Source organism: Protomyctophum parallelum (assembly GCF_964188405.1).
Source record: "Protomyctophum parallelum genome assembly, chromosome: 9".
In the NCBI taxonomy this organism is placed as follows: Eukaryota; Metazoa; Chordata; class Actinopteri; order Myctophiformes; family Myctophidae; genus Protomyctophum; species Protomyctophum parallelum.
The window spans coordinates 6,852,209-6,872,264 of record NC_139706.1 but is presented as its reverse complement, the minus strand read 5'-3'; the positions used below and the strand labels follow the sequence as shown (position 1 = coordinate 6,872,264).

The 20,056-nt window shown below is 42.6% G+C and overlaps 1 protein-coding gene across 1 annotated transcript in view; it reads left to right on the top strand.

Moving 5' to 3' along the window:
• Window positions 1-20,056, top strand: part of pde2a (phosphodiesterase 2A) — a 267,443-nt gene that overhangs the window by 6,725 nt on the left and 240,662 nt on the right. The window lies entirely within an intron of this gene.

The following is a 20,056-nucleotide window of genomic DNA, read 5'->3' as shown; positions in this document are numbered from 1 at the left end:
ATACAGTCTGGAGCAACAGAAGCTCTGATTATGAGTAAAATATAAATGCTTCCGGTCATACAGTCTGGAGCAACGGAAGCTCTGATCATGAGTCAAATATAAATGCTTCCGTCATACAGTCTGGAGCAACGGAAGCTCTGATCATGAGTAAAATATAAATGCTTTCGACATACAGTCTGGAGCAACGGAAGCTCTGATCATGAGTAAAATATAAAGCGCAAGTGAAGCCTCCTCCCCGCTTCCGTTTCGTCGTTACAGTCGCGCAAATGTATCATAATATGAATAGAAATCATCTAAGCATAGCTTGTTGTTGCTTAGCAGAAAAGGAAATACGAACAAATTGAATGTAAAGATATTTTTAAATGTATTTTAGTTTCATTATATAATGTGTAATAGTCGTCTGGCTACGGTTTGACTGTGATGTGAATCCTTGGGGTTCCTCCAATCCTCTGCTCTGTTTGAACGCGGCTGCTACAGTAGCTTTATGATTAGCTTTATTGGCGTGCTGCGCTTCCTGATGCAGATGACATTACACAGCACTGTCTCAGTTGCCTGGGTTTATAGGAGAGAGAGAGACAGACACACACACACACACACACACACACACACACACACACACACACACACACACACACACACACACACACACACACACACACACACACACACACACACACACACACACAGAGAGGGGGGGAGAGACAGACACACAGAGAGAGAGAGAGACTGTTTACAGCTAATGACTTCGCTACATAGAAATTAACTAACTTTAATTCATTTACAGATTTGAATAAATTGCTGCTACTTGTCGTGAATGTGTTTATAGCCTATAAGTGAATGCAAAAACATTGGAATAATAATAATAACTTAAGTATAATAATAAGTATAATATCTCCTATATGGATGTTTAACTATCTCTGACAGAAAATTCACAATCTTTTCATAGTTTCACAAGATGGTATTACTCAAAGTGTTAATGTAACACAGCTTACACCTTTATTTAATTCCTATTTATATTCAATATTTATTTGTACATAGTACGTTTTATCTTGATTGCCTTTATTTAATCTTTTGTGTACACTCACATATTCTTCAGGACATTTCTAGAAATTACATGCTTTGGGTACTAATGGGTAATAATATTAAAAAACATGTTTTTTCTTCTCTTAAAGAGATAAAACCAGTGCTTCTTGCTCAATGCTACACAAGAGGTTCCCACATCTCAACGAACTGTTCTAGACAGGAAATCAGTTTATAGGCAAACTCTATTCTGAGACGAGCTGTTATCAGTCCTTTTGCCATGAGTTCTGGGTCTACTGACCCTGCTCCTTGCATTCTGTTCCTCCTAGTGAGTTCTGGGTCTACTGACCCTGCTCCTTGCATTCTGTTCCTCCTAGTGAGCCAGATGCTAATCTTTACCTGCGCTGCTGCGCAAGTAAAAAGTTCAGCAGGCCCACTCGTCTCTTTTGTGATGCTTTGTACTTTGGCCAAAAATTTACATTTAGTCATTTAGCTCTTCATTAAAACTGTTAAACCATCTCTGTAGCATCGCAAACAGACTACCAAGCCTTGGGCACCGTAATGTTCAAGTGTTTCTTCCTCCTGACAGAATGGACAACTTCTGCTGGCCCTACAGTCAATGTGTGCCACATGTCTGTTCGTAGCCACAGCCCCATGCACTATTCTCCACTGTAGATCCTGTTAGAGCCATTTTCTAATTATGATTATTTGTATTTATTCAGATTTATTATTGCCTGCTCTATGAACTATGTTTTTGTGGTAATTTAAATTATTCTAATTACGCTATGAATTTGATGGACTGAATGGAGGTTTCCCCTCCCCTTTTGTAAAATGATTTGTAGGTGCTAGGCACCTGATGACATATAGGTGACTCCCTGCTGAGAGAGAATGTGACATAGACGGGGAAGCTCACAGTTTGTTGACCGCGCTCACAGGCTCTTTTTGTTTTATTTGAATACAAGTTTATATTCTGTGACGGAGAAATAAATATGATTTGTTCTGACAAAACAATCCGATCTCCGTGAGTATTTGAATCAAGAAGAGAGGCGACGCGAGTTATACAGCAACAATAGACTGCAACACCACCCCGACAAACAGTGGCCTTATTTGTTTGTTAAGAAAGGCCACGATAGATCCGCTGTGCGTTTCTCCACTGGAGCTTTGTACATGGACCTCCAGCTGCTCATCGGGCGCAATTATGGGTTCAGTGTCTTGCTCAAGGACACTTTGACACTAACTCTGGGGGAGCCCGGGTTCGAACTGGCAACCTTGCGGTTACCATCCAGCCACTTTACCCCTGAGCCACTGCCACATATACTGTACACTCTATAGTGTTAGACGGATGTTAGCTTCTTAGTACGGATGCACTTCCTATCTGATCCCTCAATTTCTGTGTTAGCCGATACCGATACCGAATAGCAACACCAGTGTCGTGATCTCATGTTGTGTTTATAGCTATCTAGCTATATATCTCATGTTGTGTTTATAGCTATCTAGCTATATATCTCGTGTTGTGTTTATTGCTATCTAGCTATATATCTCGTGTTGTGTTTATAGCTATCTAGCTATATGTCTCGTGTTGTGTTTATAGCAGACTCCTCACTAAAATGTGCACTTGCAGTTTGGGCAACTCCAAAGCAAACTCCACATGCCCCAACATTAGTGTCATGCCATAGTGTCAACCCCTTACGCCTGTGTCGGATCGGTGGTTAGACTGGCATATAAATGCAGATACCGATATGACCCGATATGACAAATAAGGGCCGATCCGATACCTATACAGTATCGGGAAAGTATCTCTACTTCTTAGCTTACGTATGATTCATGATGGCTATCTTTTATGTATTTGATGTATTACCATGTGTTGCTCTTGCTTACTGTAAGTCTGACTGACTACATGGTCAGTACTCAGTAATAAGGTGACGTGTCACCGGTGCATCAGATATCGAGATATCTTTGTGGGATTTGATTGATTGTGTGTGTGTGTGTGTGTGTCTGTGTCTGTGTCTGTGTCTGTGTCTGCGTGTGTGTGACAGAGAGAGGGATACAGAGAGACAGAGATAGGGAGAGACAATAGGCTATTTTCATATTCAATACACTATATCTGGGCAGCATCATCCTGCTAGCTGCGATTTGGAAGCCAATATAGGCTTGTTGTCCCTTGTGATTTGTGTGATGTGTGTGTGTGTGTGTGTGTGTGTGTGCATGTGTGCGTGCTGTGTGCGTATGTGCGTGCGTGTGTGCAGTATGTATGTGCACAAGCTTCGGTGTGTGCGGTGACTCTGATAAGTGGGTTCAATGTGAAAAATATGTCAATTTATTGGATCGATGCCAAAAAGTCAGCTGCCCTATCCTATCCTGCCCTATGCACGCACGCACGCACACACTCACAGTCTCACACACACACCCAATCATCAAGAGAGTCAGGTTACGTGTGTGTGTGCCTTAGTGAGGATGCTGAGGTTGCACTGTTATCATCTCTAATGGGGTCATCAATACTAAAATATTCACAGAGAGAGAGAGAGAGAGAGAGAGAGAGAGATGGAAAGAGAAGGCATACTTGCAAAAAGTGTGTGTGTGTGTGTGTGTGTGTGTGTGTGTGTGTGTGTGTGTGTGTGTGTGTGTGTGTGTGTCTGTGTGCGTGCGTGTGTGTGTGTCTGTGTGCGTGCGTGCCGGTGTGCGTGCCGGTGTGTGCTTGGGTAAAACATTTGCTTATACTGACAGAATGACTCAAAGCTATCTCCTATTCACACCCATCTGCACATTGCACACACACACACACACACACACACACACACACACACACACACACACACACACACACACACACACACACACACACGTTCATGCACAATTGAGCTAACTGTTAAGTACACACGTGCGTACACACTTAAAGATGTTCAAACAGCCTGGCTGTCAAATGATACACATATGAATCATTTATTTTACACACACACACACACACACACACACACACACACACACACACACACACACACACACACACACACACACACACACACACACACACACACACACACAATAAACATATTGATGTACTCATGCTGGCATGAGTACATCAATATGTTTATTAATAATTAATACATTGCCATACCATACTACTACTGGCATGAGTACATCAATATGTTTATTAATAATTAATACATTGCCATACCATACGACTGGCATGAGTACATCAATATGTTTATTAATAATTAATACATTGCCATACCATACGACTGGCATGAGTACATCAGTATATTTGTGTCGAGTAGAGCCTACTGATCCGAACTTAAGCCGACGACTAGTTGTGGAGATATATCGTATTGCCCTCGTCCAATAACACTGTTACATTCCCTTATAGGTCTAGGGGTTATTAAAGGATGCAACAAGGCTGGAAAGTGAACTGTAGTTTATTCACCATGATTTAACATGGTTATATTTCAATAGAAGACTACAATGCAGTAAATTACAAGGGTATAAATATAGGAGTATATATAAATATATCTATGTTCTTCTACTAGACAACCATGTAACTCTGAAAGTGTACAAATGGAACCAAATGGATCAGGGAAAAATGTTAGGGTCCATTTGGTTCCATTACACACTCTCAGAGGTACAGAACATAAGGGTCCATTTCATTCCTAAATATGCATTTAGCATGGGGACCCCTGGAACTCCCTCAAGGACCCCGGGGAGAACCAATGATCTAAGCATGCATTAATTGCATTAACATTTTTAATCTGATTTAAAAAAAAGAATTAACTCAGTTAACTCAGTTATTTTGATGACAGCGCGTGGAAGGAACACGCTATTCTAACCAGTTCCTTTCCCCTCCATCAGGGCGCCCCGGCTGGCCAGGGGGAGGCAGTATATAGAGCACAGGTAACATGCATCATACCTTCTGCATTACTGTTATTGTAGTGTCCAAGCATGTGCTCCCCCTTGAAGGGACCATTATTTGCAAAAAGGCTTAAATATTTAGTGCGAGAGCTAGAATTGCACTTGGCATGTACGCAATTTATTTCCAATGGGAGTCACGTGATTTTGACGAGACACGCTTGCTCCATGGCTGTCTTCTGCCCCCCCCCCCCCCCCCCCCCCCCCATGGAGCAAGCAGGGAGCAAGCTTGTCTCATCAAAACTCCCATGACTCCCATTGAAAATGAACTGCGAGCTGCTCTGCCACCCCTCTCCCACAAGGACAGCGAGAGAGCACCATGTCTTTCATGTGTAACTGAGGCCCGCAAGAAAGAGCATTCAAGGAGTAGAGAGAAATAGTAACATACTGTATGTACTACATGTGCATGTTTTCTCCGTAGTAGCAAAGTTAGGTAAACTTTTTTGTGGACAGCTTCACAGTAGGTTCCATAAATACAACACAGTTTAGTTTAACACCATGTATGTCTCATAATGAACCTGGTGGCTGCTGGTTACTGTTTGAAGAAGGCCATCCTTATTCACTCCAGTTAACCGTCTTCCTGCCATTGCCGAAGCCCTTCGGCAATTGAAGCATTAATTTGATATTAACGCTTGCTGCCATTGCCGAAGCCCTTCGGCAATTGCCCTTTATTAGTGCATATGATTGATCAAGCCATAATGCTACTCACGTTAGCCGGTTAGCTAGCACTGTTGTTAGCACTGCACTGGATCGTTCATATTAATTCACCGTCGCCATAAGAATCCATTCTATCCGTTTCTTTCAATCGCCTGTATCTCCTATTCCTTGTCCCAGATGGCATTTTTGGTCAAAACAGCGTTTCTTTGACGGCACGAGCCGACGTTGTGGAGTGCAAAAATGTACCGGCATTTTTCGATCATGTAAACAAAGGTTGTCTTGGCAACGTAAAGCTGGCAGGGATAAGCTCACTTCCGGTTGAGGCAAAATGTGGCTTTTCAAAATAAGAGCTCAAATTAAAAAAATGCTGGCATGAATTAGGTCCTAATTTCTCAATAAATGGCAGCAGTAAAAGGGTTAAGAATGTGCAATTTGAGGCTAAGTTCCATACGAAAAAGAAAAAAATCTAATGTTTCTGTATCGGTGTTTCTCTCAAGGACCTACACAATTATATGTAATTGGCCATATCCATCTGAAAATAATGTCGTTCCAGGGACCCCCCCCCCCCACCCCCCCGCCCGCCCCAGAAGCAAATAATGAGTTAAAAACCTTTGCTGTGAAAGAATATATATTCACAGGCTCATTTTAAAGGCTTTTCAAGCTGCTATTTTCCAACCACTGATTTCAAATCCCCTTAGAGGAGAGCGAATCGAATTGCTACTTCCCGTTGTTTCTCTAGCACATGAGTGACAGTTCTAACCTCTTGCTGGACCCTGTTAAAAATAGCCAGTGTACACGGTCTCAATTGCTGTGAGAGAGAGAGAGAGAGAGAGAGAGAGAGAGAGAGAGAGAGAGAGAGAGAGAGAGAGAGAGAGAGACTTTATTTGAGTGCCCCCGGGCCAACAAGGCCACTCACTGGCCACGACAATATCCCCTCCAGACTTGTCAGCGGCCTCTGTTGCTCCAATCATCGCCCACGCAGAACATCTCGATATCTGTGACCCCTGTGGGTGAGTGGTGAGTGGAGTGGAGTGAAGGAGTGCACGAAGAGTGAAGTCAAGAGTCCAAAATGAAATGTTTTCTGTTAAAAGGTTCACTGTTAAATAACGGGCAACCAGCAATGTCCCAACCTATGTCCCTACCTGTATATCACAATGTTTAGAGTACCAGTAGGGGCAAAAGTGGCGCTGTTGTGCTAGAAACAGAGAGAGAGAGAGAGATAGTCTTGCACTGTTGCCTGCTAATTACAGAGAGCGAGAGAGGGGGGGGGGGGAGGGAGGGGGAGAGAGAGAGAGGGAGGGAGAGGTGTCTGCTAAATGCTAATTCCCCCACACAGTAACTCTGTCATTTCTCGCACCGTTTCGGACGTTGGGCGGTACGCCGGAACCAGCCTGGCACCCTGGGCGCGTTCCTGTGGGCCTGGAAGTTCCGGGGACCCCCACACGGAGTTGCAACACTCAGTTCACATGGGTGTGCATGATTTCTTATGTTTATCCTGGAAGTATTGCGTTTGATAAAACAAAACATAAAAGAAAGATTATAGTGGAGAGTTAATAGTTAACAGTTTTTATTAGGATCTAATCTTCTGGGATCCACACTGAACATGACATTCGACAGGAATGACATTACATACATAAAATAAAATACAAAAGAAAATGTATAAGGTCAATTTCCTTCCAACAATTTCATCCAGCTTTCTCTGATTCCCCATTTTCTCGGAAAAGAGAAGGGAAACTAAAACAATAAGCAAACAATGGCTGTGTGTGTGTGTGTGTGTGTGTGTGGGTATCACAGGGAAGTAAGCCTGACAGCACTCATGTTTGTGGCTCCAGCAGTTTGCGTAAGCCTTGTTATCTCCGGGGGTGTGTGTGTGTGCGTGCACGTGCACGTGCGTGTAGTCCTTGAGAGAGTGACAATCATCCAATCCACTAAGCAACTCGAAGCAAGGGTTGAATACCAACCACTTGCCATTTTGGCAAAATAATTTGGAGGCGTTATAACCACACGTTTAGCTGTGTTTATTGAATGCATCAAAGACAGCAATCACGTCGATACCTGTCAAAGTGTTTGTACACACACACACACACACACACACACACACACACACACACACACACACACACACACACACACACACACACACACACACACACACACATAATAGAAATGTTGTATAATCTACCTTTAAAAAAAAAAGAAAAAGCATATAGTAAACAAAATATAAAGGGACCTGCATAAAAATGTGTCCGAGACCCACAAATGGATCCCTGCCCACTGCTTGGGAAACGGTGTGTTAATTAAATATGCATGGATGCATGCATGGATATAGCCGCGGGAGATGGCAGTTTTTGTGTTAGAACTATCAGTATGTAACTGTCTGAAATTCCATTCATATTCCTGTTTAATTATTGATATACTAATAGTGAATGAACATCCATTCATTATTCATGAATCCAATTTGAGGATTACTGTTGTACTGTATGACTGTATTCTGTATCCTTATAATTATTACTATACACGTCGTTAGGATTCATGTCTGAACGTAGAGTATAGCCCTAGCATCGGACGTAAACTAAGAAGATAAGGAGACACACTGGATTCTTGAACTCTCAACTCTGTACTCACCGGCACTGGGTTCTTGAACTCTGTACTCACCAACACTGGGTTCTTGAACTCTGTACTCACCAGCACTGGGTTCTTGAACTCTGTACTCACCAGCACTGGGTTCTTGAACTCTGTACTCACCAACACTGGGTTCTTGAACTCTGTACTCACCAACACTGGGTTCTTGAACTCTGTACTCACCAGCACTGGGTTCTTGAACTCTGTACTCACCAGCACTGGGTTCAATGTCAGACTCCCGTTGCCAGTGGTGGAAACTCGAAAGTACAACTACAGTATAAGTACCTATAAGTAACATTTTGAGATACTTACTGGAGTATTTCCAATTTCCAATAGCCTACTTTTACTTCTCCATTACATCTCCAAATATTGCACTACATTTATTTGAAAACTTTAGTTACTAGATACGTTGTAGATTGTGATTATTATTATTTATGAAACATACAGTAACCACTTCATTCCGGCAATTTGAAAATAGCCGATCTACAAGATCACAATGCGTCGCGATGCAACACGTTGTGAGCTTGTACTTTGGCTCTTTCCGTTAATGGTAAATGGCACACGTCTGTATATATATAGTGCTTTTACATTGTGCATTACATTTAGCCATTCACACGCACACATTACATTCATACACCGATGGCGGGGGAAACCATGCAAGGCACCAACCTGCACATCGGGAGCAATTAGGGAGGGGTTCAGTCAGAGACTTGCTCAAGGACACTTTGACACTAACTCTGGGGGAGCCCACAGGGATCGAACCGGGAACCTCACGGTTCCCTAGCCGGCCAGGTCACTGGCACTGCCGCCCTTGAGGTCTAAACATGCCGGTATAAACAGCTGAGTAGCTAGCTTGTGTTTCAAAGGGATTTGCTTGTCATTTGCTTCTCTGCGGTACTCCAGTGTTTATTTTAGTCTTTCCAGACAGGTGTTAAGTTCAGAGGGCCTGCTGCACGCGGGAGCTGAAAACAGTGAGGGGTATGCAGTCACAGACGCAGAGTGGGCCAGAAAACAGTGAGGGGTGTACAGCCACAGTCGCAGAGTGGGGAAAATCATAGTGCACGCAGTAGGGAGTGGTATAATTTATTTACTGATTTTAAAGGCGCAGTGAAATGAAAAAGACGTTTTTCACACTTTTAGACCATATCCGTGGTCATCATATAGGCATACCTAACAATGGATGCCTCTTTTTTTTTTTTTTTCTCATTTCTGTGTGTTTTTATATCAAAGGTCCATAAAAACGATTGCATTATTTATTTATTAAAACGAAAACGCGCTGCGTGATGACGTGTAGAGATACACATCGATAAAAGCCAATAAAAATGAAGCTCACCCGTTTAATTCCCCATATTTGCGCGTCCGTCCATCACAGCTGCTACTGATTACAGAATACTCTGTTTTTATTTCCATTCCAGATAACATCCAGACAGTGTATTACTCGGTTTCAACTTAATCATCACGCTAAAATATGTATCCGAAAACATTATAGCGTAGAAATAAGCCACATAACAGTAAACTGGTGTAGCTGGCCGACCATATGATTTATAAACAAACACACACCACGCTGTTGCGTATAGCATAGCTAACGTCCCTAGCTACCGTCCCATCGCCTGAAGGGATGCGACGCTCTGATTGGTTCTGAAACTTCAGACCGGTGTTTCATGTTGAAACACCATTTTCATGTTGTTCACCATTTCCGTTTCACTGCGCCTTTAAAAGAACACAAGAAATCGACCACACAGCAGCTTGTATGTATGTATGTATACACGTATGGTCTCAGTGTATTCAGTAAACCCAGTGTGGTGGAAAGTTATACTTAAAGGGACATTTCACCGCTAGAAGAAACTGCAGTCACTCAATGTCAATAGTTATGTGTAGTAGATAACAGCAGCGCAAATTGAAATTTGCACCCTATGGCCAAAATAATTATGAAGTCTGTGTGTTTGACTACAGGACTGCTGAATTCCTACAATGCCCATAATGCTTCTGTGCACTTCCCCTCCTTGTGGAGAGGGTGGAGGCTGCGTGGAGGTGTGACTTTGTAGTCCAGGAAGGAAGTGAGACCATGTTCATGACAGGTTTTTGGTCATGAACATGGCTTCATAACTAAAATATATATATAAAAAAAAAAAAAACATCCTAAACGTCCTAAACATCATTAAAATAAGCTCTGGTTGCAAAAGAGTTGAAGTGGCCCTTTAAGTACTGTACAGCTCTGAGGTATACTTTACTTGAGTAATTCCAATTTGCAAAATGCTGCTACTTTACGGCAAATATTGTACTTTCACTACAATTATTTGAAAACTTGGCCTACAGTATATTTAGTTTATTATTACAACACATACATTAACCACTTCAGCCCTGTATTAGGCTACATTTCAACCATTTAGTTCTACTGGATCTCTTCACCACTAGTCCCTCCGTAGCATTTAGTTCTACTGGATCTCTTCTCCACTAGTCCCTCCCTAACATTTAGTTCTACTGGATCTCTTCTCCACTAGTCCCTCCCTAACATTTAGTTCTACTGGATCTCTTCTCCACTAGTCCCTCCCTAACATTTAGTTCTACTGGATCTCTTCTCCACTAGTCCCTCCCTAACATTTAGTTCTACTGGATCTCTTCTCCACTAGTCCCTCCCTAAACATTTAGTTCTATACTGGATCTCTTCTCCACTAGTCCCTCCCTAACATTTAGTTCTATACTGGATCTCTTCTCCACTAGTCCCTCCGTAGCATTGAGTTCTACTGTATCTCTTCTCCACTAGTCCCTCCCTAACATTTAGTTCTACTGGATCTCTTCTCCACTAGTCCCTCCCTAAACATTTAGTTCTATACTGGATCTCTTCTCCACTAGTCCCTCCCTAAACATTTAGTTCTATACTGGATCTCTTCTCCACTAGTCCCTCCCTAAACATTTAGTTCTATACTGTATCTCTTCTCCACTAGTCCCTCCGTAGCATTGAGTTCTACTGGATCTCTTCTCCACTAGTCCCTCCGTAGCATTTAGTTCTACTGGATCTCTTCTCCACTAGTCCCTCCCTAACATTTAGTCTATCGTTTTGTGTACAGTGCAGGCTTGTCAGTATGTTCTTGTCACGCACGCACGAACACACGCACGCACGCACACACTCACTGGCAACATATATATATATTTGACCTTTTAACCTCCTGACCCTGCATCGCAATGCAGGATTCATAGGGCTGTCACCACCAATGCACATAATCCTGGTCTCTACACTGCCTCCCCCTGGGGAGGTCAATTATCTAATGTAATCCTGGGCGCTATATACACTCCCTCTGCCAACATGGGGAGAGCAACGGACTCACCTCATGCTTCCTTTCCAGTCCAAGTCTGTCCTAATTTCTGACTTCAACATGCATGAATTGATTTACATTCTGCAAGGACTCTTCCAAATCCCTAGCGCCTACTATTTATTTATTTATAAGAGAATCGGGCATTAAATGATCAATAATGTATCGTAGATATATACATACCATACTGTATACATCTGGGATGTTATGGCCCCCTTGAGACGTTATATAGCATGGGCAGCTGATTTATCCTTGGCACTGCATCTTCCGATACAAAGACTGAATAATTGAGTGATCTCCTTGAGCCAGTACTGCTCTGTATACGAGTCAGGCAGAAATAATGAACAATGGATGGATACCGTCTCTGGTTATTGTGTCACACCTCCGCTCGTATGATGTTTGGGTCTCCACTGCGTCAGGATTTTGATCTCCCGTGTACTAAATTATATGCAGTTCTTCAAGGATAATGAACGCAAGTCCAAGTGTAGTTCGATTAGTTTTTTTTCTTTTAATTTTGATCCCACGATTTTGCAAGCCATTTTTTTCACCCAGTGTCAATTATCTAGGCTTTTCAAACCTCCATAAGTCGGAATCTAAGGTCACATTCATACCAGAGAGCTTTGCTGCGATTAAAACGAATCCTGCTGCGCATTGTCAGAAAGTGCGCTTCGTTTGGCAGGTGTGAAGGCTCATTCGAATCCTAATGCGCAGCAAATAACCGCATTTTACTCCGCCCAAAAACGTGGGTTTCGCTTCGCTTCCAATCGCACTTGACTACGATTCGGTGCAGGTGTGAATGCAATACGCAGTAAATAAAGGAAATGAAGCAAACATAATGTGGCGGGTGAGGAGCTGAACACAGTTGGAGACGGAGAAGGCATATTTTACGCAGCGCAAAGATGTCCCGTTACTGTGGATAGACGTGGTCGAATAAGGAGACTGAAGCCCTGATCGAAATGAGGACGTGTACATTAATCAATTGCTTAAGAAAACACATAAAAACACTGCAGTGTATTATAGCCTACATAATATTCTGTCTGTCTGTGCGTGCCGTAAACATGGAGTGCTGTCACTGTGTGGGACTGGGGAGTTATATCAGTGCGCTCATGCAGCGCTGTGCTGCATGCCCAAAAGAACAGTGTGTGGTGGCTGCGTGCGTAGAGAGAGAGAGAGAGAGAGAGAAAGGGGGGGGGGGGGGGGTCCCAGACAGCACGACACATGCACGTTATGAGTGTAATTTTATCACCATAGATTTCACTGTGTAGGGCTGTAGGCTATAGTTTATGAATGGAACACATTGATAAAGGTCCCCCCTGCTGCGTTTCCAATTGCTGCGAATGACAGTGTGAAGGCAAACCGCAGCCAATTAAATATGCAAGAATCCCAATTTCCCCAGCTTAACCACAATTATGCCAACAGTATAGCAGCAACAAAATAGTTAAGTGAAAAGCTTGCGGGGGGAGCAGGAGGTGAGCCCTAAAGCTCATGGACGAAACGCGGGAGGGGAACTCGAGCAGTTTTCAACCTGACTGGTTTTTCAATCATACTCGTAGTACAACAATACAGACACAAATTCCATTAGCTGTCAGAGCACATACACCAAATCAAAAACGTAACCATTAGACTGTCAATGACGAACTATTGATCGTGCCATAGTCTCTCTCCCTCTCTCTCTCTCTGGAAGCTAGCCATTCTTTATTCAGTGTTGTATAAAGTGCTCATCGCGTTGTGAGCTTGTACATCTGCTATTTTCAGAGTGCCCGAGCGCTCGAACTTGTCTTTTAGTTCTACTGGATCTCTTCTCCCTAATATATTGTATTAATCTGTGGAAGAAATTGTCAATATATTTAGTCTCAGTTTTAGACGTTGTAGATAATAGTCTGCATTTAGTTTTCCTAGTTTTCCTATAAAAGGCCAGTCGACGAACATTTTTCGTCGCGGTTTTTAATCGGCGAAATCAAATCTGCCTGGTATACGTGAGTAAAAGTATCCGGATCCTTTCCACCTCTGGGTAGCTGGGAGACGCATGAGCAGGTGCTTCTCTTCATCATCATCACAGGTGTCACAGACGCACGCACGCACTCACGCACGCACGCACGCACGCACGCACACAGTCACACAGTCACACACACAGGTGCATTATGTTCCCTCCTCGACACAGGTTCATACACACGCACGCACGCACGCACGCACGCACGCACGCACGCACGCACGCACGCACGCACGCACGCACATACAGTCACACAGTCACACACACAGGTGCATTATGTTCCCTCCTCGACACAGGTTCATACACACACACACACACACACACACACACACACACCCACAGACAGACAGGTGCATTATGTTCCCTCAATGCTGCGTCGGGACAATATTGTGTTATCTTTCAGTCCACGTGTGATGAAGCTCTTTCACCGCCCGTCCGTCTCTCTGTCTGCAGCGTGTGAAAGAGCACACCTGCTTTGCGTTGTGAGTGCACGTGACGTGTGTGGAGTGAGTGTATGCATACACGTGTTTGTTCGTGTGTCTGTCTGCGTGCGTGTGTGCCCGCCAGGTTCAAAGGCTTAGATCCACTGCCTTACTGCGATGGAATAGACTCATAGTGTTCCGCGTCACAAACGTGTCGAAGCTCCCCGACAGGCAGGCCGACCGTGTCTGAATCTCTCTCTAGGTGGTCCTCAGACGAGCCCTCCATCGCCGCTTCCAGTCCTCCCGGTTCTCCAGACATCTGGCCAGTTTGTTGGTACTTTGTGCTCCTGCGTCGTTCTTCAGTACATCCACCGTATGTTAGCGTGGGACGTCCTCGTGACCGGTGCCCGTGTGTTGGATCCCACAGCACTATAGTTTGCTGGCTGGCAGTTCTTGATGCCTTTGGCAGTGTCCTGCTATAGTCTCATTCTCCTTGGCTGCTATTTTCTGGCTCACCCTTGGTATTCTGATGTTAAAGGGGGTTAATTTTCAACATTGAACTATGTCATTAACTCACCGACGACGCCTTTCGACGCCTTTTTTCCGTATGTACCCCGTTGCCAACAATGCCTTATCACGCCTTTTTGAGTGGTGCAGCCACTCCAAGGAACAGCAATGTCCGTGTTCACCTGTGTGTTCACCTATGTGGCCATGGGCACCAGTATATGACTATGAGTACCAGTAGGGGCGCTGTTGTGCCAGAAACAGAGAGAGAGATAGTATTAGTGCTGCACTGTTGCCTGCTAATGAGAGAGAGAGAGAGAGAGAGAGAGAGAGAGGGGGGGGGGAGTTGCACCACTCAGTTCACACGGGTGTGATTTTTTTATATCAATTGATTACGGTGCTCGCTCAGCTGTGTCCAGTTTCTCCTCATAACAGTTCGATCCCGAGAAAAGAAAGCGGAAATGAAAATTCCAATGGCTTATGCTTGCTATGGGACACAGCATCTTAGAACATACATATCTCGGAATCACTTTTTAGACCAAAATGCAAGCTTGGTTTGCATCTGATATATCCAAACGATAGTATTTTGCTTACAAAAAGTATGTTCTGGGTGGATTAAATGACGGGACACGTTAAATAGCGGATTTTACTTCCTGACTCACAGGTTTCTGGCCAACACGGCTTCATTGTCTAGACAATCATGTGATCAGTGACATCACAAATATGTACTCTCTGGCTTGCAGAGCATTCTGGTGTAGCACCCGTCACACACACACACACACACACACACACACACACACGTCACACACACACACACACACACACACACACACACACACACACACACACACACACACAGTAGGGCTGAAGTGGTTAGTGCACGTGTTTTGTAATAACAATCAAAATCTACAAAGTAACTATAGTAACTATGAAGTTTAAAACAATTATTGTAGTGGAGTAAAATTGCAATATATTCCCTCATGAGATGTAGTGGAATAGAAGTAACAAATACAGAAAATTGGGAATATACTCCAGTAACAGAGCAATAGAGCATTATTCTAAAGTACTTAAGTACATGTATTTAGTTACTTTCCACATGAGGGGGTCTATCATGTAATCATTGTTAAATGCTTCTAACTGTGCTTTGATCCTACTACAAATAGATTCTTTACTGTATTCATATTTATTATGAATATTTCATAAGTGTCACTAGTCATGGTTCAAAGGCAGGCTTCAGAAGGGAGGGACGCCATTAGCATTGGGATGATTACAGTAGCACTCTTTTCAAGACCTCCGTGTGTGTGCGTGCGTTATTTATCTATCGTAAATATTCATTTCAGACCTATTAGTATGCATTTATTTACAAGCCTTGACCAGTAATATATATTCAACTCATTTTGGAACTTTTTCACCTAAATATTTTCAATCGTTTGGCCATCATCAGTAGCCTTAGTATATTTATACTAGTCAGACATATAAAATCTGATATTTTTGTGTCAGGCCGAGAGAAAGATTATAAAATACTGAGCCATAGTCTGTAAAAAAGGTCAAATCTGATGCAGTGCAGGTGAACGCCAAAGAACAGAATAATAATAATAATAATACATATTTGTAGAGCACCTTTCATGACATGAAATGCAGCTCAAAGTGCTTTACAGAGCGATGCAGAACAACCCAAGGCATAAAACATTAAAATAATATCAGTAATGCAATACAGTGAGGACATGAATAACACATAGCACAAGGACAAGTAGCCTCGGCGACCTTGCAGGCGTATTGCAAACGCTAAAATATGTAATCTAGCCCATTCTGACCTGAGATCAGATTCATACGAGGTTTCCGCCGGACACACGCTGGTCTGATGAACCCATTCTGACCCGAGATCAGATTCTAGAAATGTCAGTCGCTCTTCGATTTTTCAAAAATAGCAGACCTACAAGCTCGTATCGCGCCACTCGGTGGCGCGATATGAGCTTGTAGATCTGCTATTTTTAAATAGCTAAAGCATAACATGATGCTAACACCAAAATGGGTGCCCGGTCAGAATGGGCTAGACAGCCTGTTATCAATAGTGTATAAGTTTCATTGTACAAGATATTGTACTGTTAGACGGATGTTAGGTTCTTATTAGCTTGCTTAGGATTCTTGATAATAATATAATAATTATGATGACCATTTCTATGTATTTGAGGTATCACCATGTGTTGTTCTTGCTTACTGTATAGTCACTCTGGATTAAGAGCGTGTGCTAAATGCGTACATTGTAAATTGCAGAGTATAGGTCACCACTAATTCAGTATCGGTACCGAGCAATGTCCGAATCCATCTGACTCGTTATGCTTTCCAGTGTTGAGTTACCCAGTGGTCTAAACTTTAGACCACTGGGTAACTAAGTATATTTGTTTGTTTGTTTGAAATATATATAATTATGTATTTAAATGTAGGAAAACTAAATGGGATTTTTATTTTTTACTCGAGTCGTGACCGGCAAAAACTGTTTGGGAACCAGTGGTCTAGCGCATTGTGAATCTGGGATATAGACTCCCATGCTCTGGCTGATAGGGGATATAGACTCCCACGCTCTGGCTGATAGGGGATATAGACTGCCACTCTCTGGCTGATAGGGGATATAGACTGCCACGCTCTGGCTGATAGGGGATATAGACTCCCACGCTCTGGCTGATAGGGGATATAGACTCCCACGCTCTGGCTGATAGGGGATATAGACTGCCACGCTCTGGCTGATAGGGGATATAGACTGCCATGCTCTGGCTGATAGGGGATATAGACTTCCATGCTCTGGCTGATAGGGGATATAGACTGCCACGCTCTGGCTGATAGGGGATATAGACTTCCATGCTCTGGCTGATAGGGGATATAGACTGCCACGCTCTGACCGACCTGCTCAGTCAGGCAGAGCTGAGCAAGCAGGTCAAACAAGAAGAAAAAGAAATTTCCCCGATCGTGGGCAAGAAAAAAACAACATTACTTTTGTTGTCGACTGAATTTCTTTAAGCTGCTCTATCTGCAGCTGTCCATGGAACGGCACATAGTGAATGTTAGGTCAACGATCACAGGGTCGGCAGTGGCTCAGGGGTGGAGTGGCCGGTAGAGCGGCCGGATGGGAACAGCAAGGTTGCCTGTTCGATCCCGGGGGCTCCCCCAGAGTCAGTGTCGAAGTGTCCTCGAGCAAGACTCTGAACCACTAATTGCTCCCAATGTGCAGGTTGGTGCCTGGCATGGTTTCCACCGTCATCGGTGTATGAATGCGTGTGTGAATGTAATGCACAATCTATGTAAAGGTGCATGTGTGAATGGGTGAATGTAATGCACAATCTACACACACACACACACACACACACACACACACATACACACACACACACATACACACACACACACACACACACACACACACACACGCAAGCAAGCAGAACGCTGTTTATCCTTCACCTCAAATGTTTGTTGGTTTTTGTACGTCACAGTGCCTTGGGTTATGTGCTTGTGTTTTTGAGCATGCACGCACGCACGCACACACACACACACACACACACACACACACACACACACACACACACACACACACACACACACACACACACACACACGCCCCAGGTCGGAATACATTTGCATAATGGTGTGCTCTGCGTGTGTTGTGATCCAAGGACGGCCGTGGGCAACAGGTCCACATAACAACACACAACCTAAAGTAACTAAGTACATTTACTCAACAGGTCCACATAACAACACACAACCTAAAGTAACTAAGTACATTTACTCAACAGGTCCACATAACAACACACAACCTAAAGTAACTAAATACATTTACTCAACAGGTCCACATAACAACACACAACCTAAAGTAACTAAGTACATTTACTCAACAGGTCCACATAACAACACACAACCTAAAGTAACTAAGTACATTTACTCAACAGGTCCACATAACAACACACAACCTAAAGTAACTAAATACATTTACTCAACAGGTCCACATAACCCCACACAACCTAAAGTAACTAAATACATTTACTCAACAGGTCCACATAACAACACACAACCTAAAGTAACTAAATACATTTACTCAACAGGTCCACATAACAACACACAACCTAAAGTAACTAAATACATTTACTCAACAGGTCCACATAACAACACACAACCTAAAGTAACTAAATACATTTACTCAACAGGTCCACATAACAACACACAACCTAAAGTAACTAAATACATTTACTCAACAGGTCCACATAACAACACACAACCTAAAGTAACTAGATACATTTACTCAACAGGTCCACATAACAACACACAACCTAAAGTAACTAAATACATTTACTCAACAGGTCCACATAACAACACACAACCTAAAGTAACTAAATACATTTACTCAACAGGTCCACATAACAACACACAACCTAAAGTAACTAAATACATTTACTCAACAGGTCCACATAACAACACACAACCTAAAGTAACTAGATACATTTACTCAACAGGTCCACATAACAACACACAACCTAAAGTAACTAAATACATTTACTCAACAGGTCCACATAACAACACACAACCTAAAGTAACTAAATACATTTACTCAACAGGTCCACATAACAACACACAACCTAAAGTAACTAAATACATTTACTCAACAGGTCCACATAACAACACACAACCTAAAGTAACTAGATACATTTACTCAACAGGTCCACATAACAACACACAGCCTAAAGTAACTAAATACATTTACTCAACAGGTCCACATAACAACACACAACCTAAAGTAACTAGATACATTTACTCAACAGGTCCACATAACAACACACAACCTAAAGTAACTAAATACATTTACTCAACAGGTCCACATAACAACACACAACCTAAAGTAACTAAATACATTTACTCAACAGGTCCACATAACAACACACAACCTAAAGTAACTAGATACATTTACTCAACAGGTCCACATAACAACACACAACCTAAAGTAACTAAATACATTTACTCAACAGGTCCACATAACAACACACAACCTAAAGTAACTAAATACATTTACTCAACAGGTCCACATAACAACACACAACCTAAAGTAACTAAATACATTTACTCAACAGGTCCACATAACAACACACAACCTAAAGTAACTAAATACATTTACTCAACAGGTCCACATAACAACACACAACCTAAAGTAACTAAATACATTTACTCAACAGGTCCACATAACAACACACAACCTAAAGTAACTAAATACATTTACTCAACAGGTCCACATAACAACACACAACCTAAAGTAACTAAATACATTTACTCAACAGGTCCACATAACCCCACACAACCTAAAGTAACTAAATACATTTACTCAACAGGTCCACATAACCCCACACAACCTAAAGTAACTAAATACATTTACTCAACAGGTCCACATAACACACAACCTAAAGTAACTAAATACATTTACTCAACAGGTCCACATAACCCCACACAACCTAAAGTAACTAAATACATTTACTCAACAGGTCCACATAACCCCACACAACCTAAAGTAACTAAATACATTTACTCAACAGGTCCACATAACCCCACACAACCTAAAGTAACTAAATACATTTACTCAACAGGTCCACATAACA